Genomic DNA, 8,326 nt, shown 5'->3' on the forward strand with positions numbered 1-8,326 from the left:
ACAGAGGAATGTTGTTGCAGAAAGTTATTGAAACTGCTTCATTGCTTTTACCTCACTATGTTCGTGTGCTGTGAATGCCTATAACTTTAAGTTTATGCGTGTTTCCCATCATAATCTCCTGTATAAGGTACAATCGTTTTTATTGAGATCAATGGGTATTGGGATAGAGCTTAGATAACAAAAGTTTCTGCCACCCCCATTCTATGACCAAAGGTCACATTATATACATCTGTCTATTTTACGTTTATGCGACGAATTGCATGAACGTGCAAGCCCATAGCATTTTAGACCTTTTTAAGTTCAAACATACAAATGACAAGCCATTAAACCATGCATCATATTGATCTGCATCTCAAAAGAAAAACAAACAAGGCGTGATCTATGTTGGGATTCTTATAGAACTAGAAAAATAGAAATGCATTCCAAGGAAAGAGTGAGCTCCGTTCTATGATCAAAGAGTTTACAAACTGGCATGACAAAATTTCAGCTGGGCTGCCACCTTTATTAGCCTGACATGATAAAATGTCACACAGTGACCTCTGGTTAAGGGCCTCTTTGGATGGCAAGTCTTACAAGATGCAGGAACAAGAAAAATTCTTTATGAGGTCAAATAGCCCTTGTACCAATTATTTCTAATGGCTGAAGTTCTCCAAAACTTACTGAAAATCCTATGGATCATTTGCTCATTATATACTTTCTCTTGACATAATGACGGGAGCATTCTAGGGGTTTAGTGATTCTCACAAAACAAAACCCAGATAATGATCGCATGGTCACTACGTACGGTCTCAAAATTTGCTTTCTCTTCGCCTTTTGATCTCAAGGATAAAACCCCAAAATAAGAAAACTAGCTGCTTTCTCTTCACCTTTTGATCCCAAGAAAAACGAGAATCTTGAATTAATATATATGGACTATGCACATACATCAATTCCTCTCTCCAGCGGTCACGAATTCATGATACATCGTCAGTTGCAGAGTTCTACTCCCTCCATCCCAAAATATAAGAACGTTTTTAACACTAGCATAGTGTCAAAAACGTTCTTATATTCTGGGACAGAGGGAGTAACTGCTAATGATCATGTTTATCAGTTCCTCTCTCCAGCGATCATGAATTCATAACAGACTCTGGTAGATCAGAGAGCAAAGAAGAAAACTAGCTACTTCCCGAGAGAATTGTAACTAATCGTAAACTGGTGGGCGTCCTCCATCGACCTTCGTCATCGTCGCGTGGCGCAGCTTCGACGCAAACTCTGGGTCGTGCTCCTCGTAGAATCGGCACAGCGCGTCCATTGGGATCCCTTTGCCGACCCTCTTCTCCTTCTTGCAACAATCGCCGCCGCGCTCTGTCTGCTCCGGCGGTGGTGGTCTCTTGGAACTGGCCGGCCGTGCAGCATCAGCAGCCGGGTGTGGCTGCGGTGGAGCGTGGCGGGGCTCGCGGACGTCCCATGACGGCACTCGTGCGACACGGCTGGGTTTGCTGTTGATGGCGGGGTACTCGACGAGGTAGGACTCGGTGCCGGCGGAGGCGCGGAGTACCTTGGCGCGGAGGAAGATCACCAGTTGCCTGTTGCCGGAGAAGACGACGTTCGTGCATAACCTGTTGCGCACCTCGACAGCATCACCGCACGCGAATCGCAGTTGCCGGCGCGCCGCATCCACAGTGGACTTCTGAAGAACCTTCGCAGGCAAGCGGGGCGCGCTGTTCGACTTCTTGGCCGCTGCATCCACCCGAGGAACCTTCTTCGGCGAGCGGGGTGCGCCACTATTTGTCTTGGCCGCTGTCATCGCCGCAACTTTGCTTCTCTTGGGTGCCACTTTCGAGGCGACTGCGGGTGATGGCAGGACGGCGCGCGGCGGCAGCGGCAGCGGCATTGCCCTAGATTTCTCTTGCTGGGAATCGGGAGAAGAAAAACAATGCGAGCGATGGTTTGCCAGTCTCAAGGCGGCGCTATAAATCTGCGTGCCTCATCTCCATGTCCGAGGCGGCTCCGGATTGGCGCCACCGCGTTTTCGCGATTCAGCGAACGAGGCCAGAAAACGTGTTCCTTTCTTTGCTTGTTTTTTTTAAGATTTGTTCCTTTGTTTCTTTTCATGGGAGAAGCGCGGCTAGGCCTATTGGGCCGTCAGGGGTGGGTACTAGTGAAAGAGTAAAAGAAAGAAAATATGTTAACAATAGAATTTCCCTTTTTTCAAAAACACAATAGCATTTCCTTTCAAAATAGGCGATGCCATAGAAACATGTGCATTCAGACAATAGACTTAAATAAACCCTATGTTTCGAATGTGAATGTATAAACATATTACTATAAAGAGCTGCCAAAAGAAAGTTAAATGATAAAACTTGTAACAAAATATTTCATCATTCCGCACAATTTATTTTTGTAGCCACATAATCATGTGAAAATATTGGTCATGGTCGGTTTTTGGAGACCAATTACATGTTTCAAACATCATGTTCATTTTTACTGAAGTAAGTAAATCAGAGGATGAAATACCGCATGTATGATATAAAATATTATCTCGGGTACCTGCTAGTGTGGATTTGTTTCCCGTATTTACTTTAAAAAGTTCTAATATTTGTTATTTTATTGAAAAATATATCATTTAAAAGACTAAATGTTTCCATTGGTAGCTGAAAAAATATATTTCTTAAATTTACTTATGCAACACATCCCAACATTGCCCTAGTTGAACCTAATTATCAATTGATCACAACATACATATATTCATATGTATATATGCTTCTAACCATCCCGCCCATTATGTATATATATCTTATTTAACAAGGACACATGAAAAAAACAAATATATACTAGTATCTTTATCAATATTTGGATTTAAAACGTCGAAATGATGTCTGCAGACTTTATCTCAAAATTTTACTTGCACAATATACAAGTCTTTTCCAGATTTATAAATATTTCATAATCAATTAGTGGTGAGTTAATTTCACGTAAATACCACACTTGGGGCAGGTGTAACGATCCGGTACCACTATTCTTTTTTTTGCATGTCAGTACCAAGTCTGGGGCAGCTCGTTGCAAAACGGTCTAAGCATCATATAACATAGTATTGACGTTGTATCTGACCTCCCGACCCCACCTGTCAGGTGACACGCTGGCCAACCGGCGTGTGCTCGGTCGGTCTTGGCTCGGTCGATCCAGTTCGAACAGGACGAACCATAGTTCTCTCCTCTCCCTCTGCCCGCGCGGCTCTCTAGCGATGGCGACTTCGGGCGGCGGTGCTGGTGGCTGTAGCAGTGGTGGAGGTGTGGACGTCTACGGAGACTTTCCTGGCCTCAGGAGCGATGCGCATGGAGGAATCGACGGAGGCGGCTCCAATTCTTCATCTTACTACAACGTCGACGACAAGGGCATGGAGGCCTCGCTGTCCATGGAGCAGCGGTTGCGGCTGGCTAAGATTTGGGTGGCCAACCCTACCACGAGCCATCACTGGACCCATGGATTGGGTGTTGTGATGTAAGTTATCTCCTCTCTTCTTTCTGTCTTCATTTTCTGCCATGATTGGGGGCTAGGGTTAGGATTTACTTAAAATGTGCAATTTTGATGTCACTTGTAGAATGGATGATGTTGTTTGGGATGTTGGGATCACTTTGATGCTCAACATAATCTGGATAGGAAGATATGCATCTCACATGTCACATTTTCTGAATATGTATGCACTGATGCAAACACAAGGATTTAATTTCTCTGATGAACTGTGCCACATGAAGAATACATGCATATGAGAGCAGAGAGAGCATGGCATAGAATTGATAGACACAAACATCAAACTGCAGCAACTTAAGAACCAGTATGAGGACAGTTTAGTTCTGATTTGTTTTAGTCAAGGCAACAACACCTGTCAGTACTGTATATCACAGAGAAGAACAATTGGCCATAATTTTATATGAACCACCTGTTATGTATGATATCAGTGAGCCTGTTGTGCTTGTTGTTGATGATCAAGGTATTATTTTTTAGAGTCAGTGCAACAGCAGTAGTGCAGTACAACCTAGTGCTATGTGCACACAAGAGAGCAGAAATATTAGTAAGAAGAAGCTCAAAGCTATGGTGGAAGAAGAGGTAGAGGAGGGATATAAGAGTAGTGATGACTCTGAGAGTGCATATGACAGTGATAACAACCCTTTCTGCATGGAGAAGTACATGACTGATGAAGACATAGAGATAATAGAGGGAAAGAGGCTAGCAGAGGAAGAACTGGCAGAGGATGAAGATGAAGATTCAGAAGAGGAACAACTACATTATTAGGGTGACATTGAGGTTGAGGATTTGTTTGAAATCGAGGAGGAGGAGGAGGATGTGAATGTTGCTGTAGAGAAGAACCACCCATGAAAGAACATGCAAAAAAGAGGTAGAAGCTGCTAGTTAGGAGAGGCCCCACCACTAGGTCATATTCTAGTGTGTTAGAGGAGTTGAAACCTGATTTCAAACCTTCATCAGATGAAGAAGAGACTGGTTTTCTGTTGGACAGTGAAGATGATGGACATGAGCCACTAGCATTTGTCCTACCAAAAGACAGGAAGAGTAGAGCCAGGAAAAGGAAACCTAGGATATGGTATAATGACAAACTGGAGCAACCACATCAGCAGTTATGTCTGTACATGTGCTTCAGGGATCAACAACAATTCAGAGGTGCTTTGTTGAGCTTGCACATTACACAAGCCAGAAATTTCAGCTATCACAGAAACTCGGACAAAAGGATCATTGTTTGTTGCAAACAAGAGCATTGCCGGTTCTTCATAGTATAGTTGCAGTAGTTATCAAAGGGAAAAAGACATTTGCAATAAAAAAAGATGAGGCTGCACCACACTTGCCCTAGTTGTACAGAGACATCAAAGGGTTAGTGCAAAGTGGCTTGCATAGACCCGTGAGTCATTGTTCAGGTCTGATAACCACTAGCATACTAACTCTGATTGACAACTGCCAGGAGAAGTATGGTGTTGATAGGCACATGGCCTATAGGGCTAAAAACCTTGTTGTAGAGGTTTTTTTAGGAGAGCACAAGAAGTAGTATCTCAGGCTGAGGGACTATGCTCAGACCATCATAAATACAAACCCTGATTGTAGAGTTGTAGTTACAACAAGAACTCCAAAACTTACTACAAAAATACCACATCACGGACCAAGGTTTCATGTCATGTTCTTGTGCATAATTTTCTCATGCCAGTTTGTAAATTCTTTGATCATAGAATGGGGCTCACTCTTTCCATGAAATGCATTTCTATTTTTCTAGTTCTATAAGAATCACAACATAGGCCACGCCTAGTTTGTTTTTTTTTGAGATGCAGATCAATATGATGCATAGTTTAACGGCTTTTGTCATTTGTATGTTTGAACTTAAAAGGGTCTAAAATGCTATGGGCTTGCGCGTTTATGCAATTTGTCGCATAAACATGAAATAGATAGATGTATATAATATAATCTTTGGTCATAGAATGGGGGTGGCAGAAACTTCTGTTATCTAAGAGATTATGATGTGCAACACACATAAACTTAAAGTTATAGGCATTCATAGCACACGAATAGAGTGAGGTAAAATCAATGTGGCAGTTTCAATAACTTTCTGCAACAACATTCCTCTGTTGATGTCGATGTCCCAAAAACTTTCTCAGTTCCAGCCAAGCTGGAGCAACGTACGACATAAGGGGAGCGAGCTTAGCCAAGGTAGAACACATACAGTAAGATAATGCAGCAAAATAGCACATTTCAAGTCTGACGTTTGAACATCACTGATAGAGCATTTTTCTTTCTTTCTGGAGAGCATCATTGGTTTAGTTTTCTCTTTTTGGAGAGCATGACTGGTACTTGTAGAGCTAGTGTCACTGGTATGTGAGTTACATGATTGGCTTCTCCATGAGGGACCGACATGTAGTTGTGCACGGGATCCTCGTGAACCGGAGGTGGCACTGAAAATAAGAACATGCCATCAGATAAATAACAAATCATGTGTGTCAAATTATCAGATGGTTGCACAAACACAGAGTGAATATAACGCCATTAATCACTTGAGCCAGAAGAGAAGACAAGCAAGCTAATCACATCAAGACGTCGTCGGTTGTGCAAGGGTCATTGTATGTAAGTATACAAATAGATGGAAACAACAGACAGCACCAACCACCAATGAACCCCACACAGTGATTATAAATTTCTAATAGCTGCTACAAGATCCCTAAATCGCTAGCTAGTTGCAAGAACTTAATCTAGGAGTGGTGCTATAATCAACACGGGTACTAGAAGTTGCCCACCTGGCTGTCTCGTGTTATGCAACTATACATAGGCAGCATGCATTAACAGAACTCTCATATAGTTTATGTTCATGTAAAGGGAATATAATCCAGCAGCCACTAGTGTGTGCAATTGTCTACGTTATGTTATCAGGTGTGCCATCCAATTTACAGAAATTTAAAAACAATAAAGTAAAATCCAATTTATGACATCTCAACCTGTTATGATCATTTAAAATGTGAGTGGCACGTGTGAAACTTTGCTTACATGAATGCCCAACTATCCTGTACACCCCAGCTCACCACCTGTCCTACCACTTAAATAGTTCCATCAAGTACCACAATATACAAATACACAAACTTGTAATGCATTCTCAGTTAACAAGGCAATCCGAAAACCATTTTATCACTGATATAAATTTGAAGCAATAGTGGCCATTGTTCAACCAAAAGAGAGATGCTTGTCCAACCAGCAATTCATTTAGCACGCCAGTTCAAGTAACCGTATTAAAAGTTGTGCATAAATATACCTTCAGTTGGTTCAATAAGCTCTGAGTGACGAGGGCAATTTGGAGGTTTAGGTACCTTGAACGAAAACTGAGATAACTGTAAACGGGCAGCATAGTCTGGATTGTCTTCAAGATACCTATCAAAGTATAACATATAACGGATGAGATAAACATCTAGGCAGATTGAACCACATGGAGAAGTTCACAACTTCACATAGTATACACATGTATTCTGTGTTGTTTCCAACATTCAATTGTAAGAACAGGCAAGATTTCTGAAAATAAGCCCTGACAAAGCTAAGCCTAAATGCTGATTGTGTGCTTCATATGATCATTGAGCCATTGAGGTAGTGAAAGTACAATGATAACACTTTGTATCAACTATCACAATAATAGTGGATACCATTCGGATGGAGTTATCATCATTCTAGATGAATGAAAAAATGCATCTGGACGATAATATGCTTAACAAAGTAACGATATTGAAGAGAAGTTGACCAAAAGAAAGTTAGCTTACCTTTCGACATCTTTCATGGATCTTACTTTTCTGCCTGCAGGAGAGATATAGTACCTGAAAGGATGTATAGAAGTGTTACAAAACAATCACACAATACGTACATGGAATGGCAAGCACATCCTTTTATATAGGTTTGTAAGGTGTGTAGCAGCCCACAGGTATGAATGATTAACCATTGATCAAATATGTACATCATTAAATTCCTAAACCATAAATGAGCATTCTGAGCTCTCAAGAGTTACGACCCAGGGACATTAGAAAACAACTGCAACATCATTTGTTCAGAAATAAATACAAAAGGCTGGGAAACAAATTAACTACGATGTTGTGCAAAACAAGTAATACTCACACATCAGCGAATCTGGTGCCCTGTTCACTCCTTAGAGTAATATTCCTTTCCCACCCAAGAGGGGTCTGAGGGATGCATGGGATATCAATTTCCCATGCCATGCCATTATCCTCAGATATATCAGTTGGATCATGGCATGTAACTTGTGGCTTCCACCCATGGACATATTTGCAAGAAAAAGGAACTTGTATAATATTCTCTCGGATTTGCTCATATTTCAGTTTGGATGGTACAACTCTCCATTTCTGGCAAGTACGACATTGCATAGAATATGTACTAATAATGAATTCACTTTTTTAGACAGCACAGGTAAGGTGTTTTCTCCCTGGGCACTCTTGTAAGGTACAACTTGATATGATGCACTTCCAGAGGAGTTTTCAGTGTCACTGTCATCTCATTGGTCCACAGCCTTGTCAGCTAACATATCTTGGCTCTTGATATGAGATAATGAACTCTCATCAGGGTTGGGCACAGGATTAGCCGGGCTGTACCCCATAGTTTTTAGTTCCCTGTTGGAGGTAATTGCAAAAGTTTCAGACTGGGAAAGGCAAAATGCTTGATAGAGAAACAAAAAAACGTGAACGTAAGATTAAAACACAAGGGATACACCACCATGAACATGAAAAGAGGGTGAGCACAAAGGCTACTTATAGTAAATCTTTGATTTCTCAGACTAGATATCAAGATATCGCTGGCATTAGAG

General features: G+C 41.5%; 1 pseudogene; it reads right to left on the reverse strand.

Moving 5' to 3' along the window:
• Positions 1-5,544: 5,544 nt before the first annotated feature.
• LOC123166549 (methyl-CpG-binding domain-containing protein 2-like) lies at positions 5,545-8,119 on the reverse strand (annotated as a pseudogene).
• Positions 8,120-8,326: the final 207 nt, after the last annotated feature.

Source organism: Triticum aestivum, chromosome 7D (assembly GCF_018294505.1).
Source record: "Triticum aestivum cultivar Chinese Spring chromosome 7D, IWGSC CS RefSeq v2.1, whole genome shotgun sequence".
Lineage (NCBI taxonomy): Eukaryota > Viridiplantae > Streptophyta > Magnoliopsida > Poales > Poaceae > Triticum > Triticum aestivum.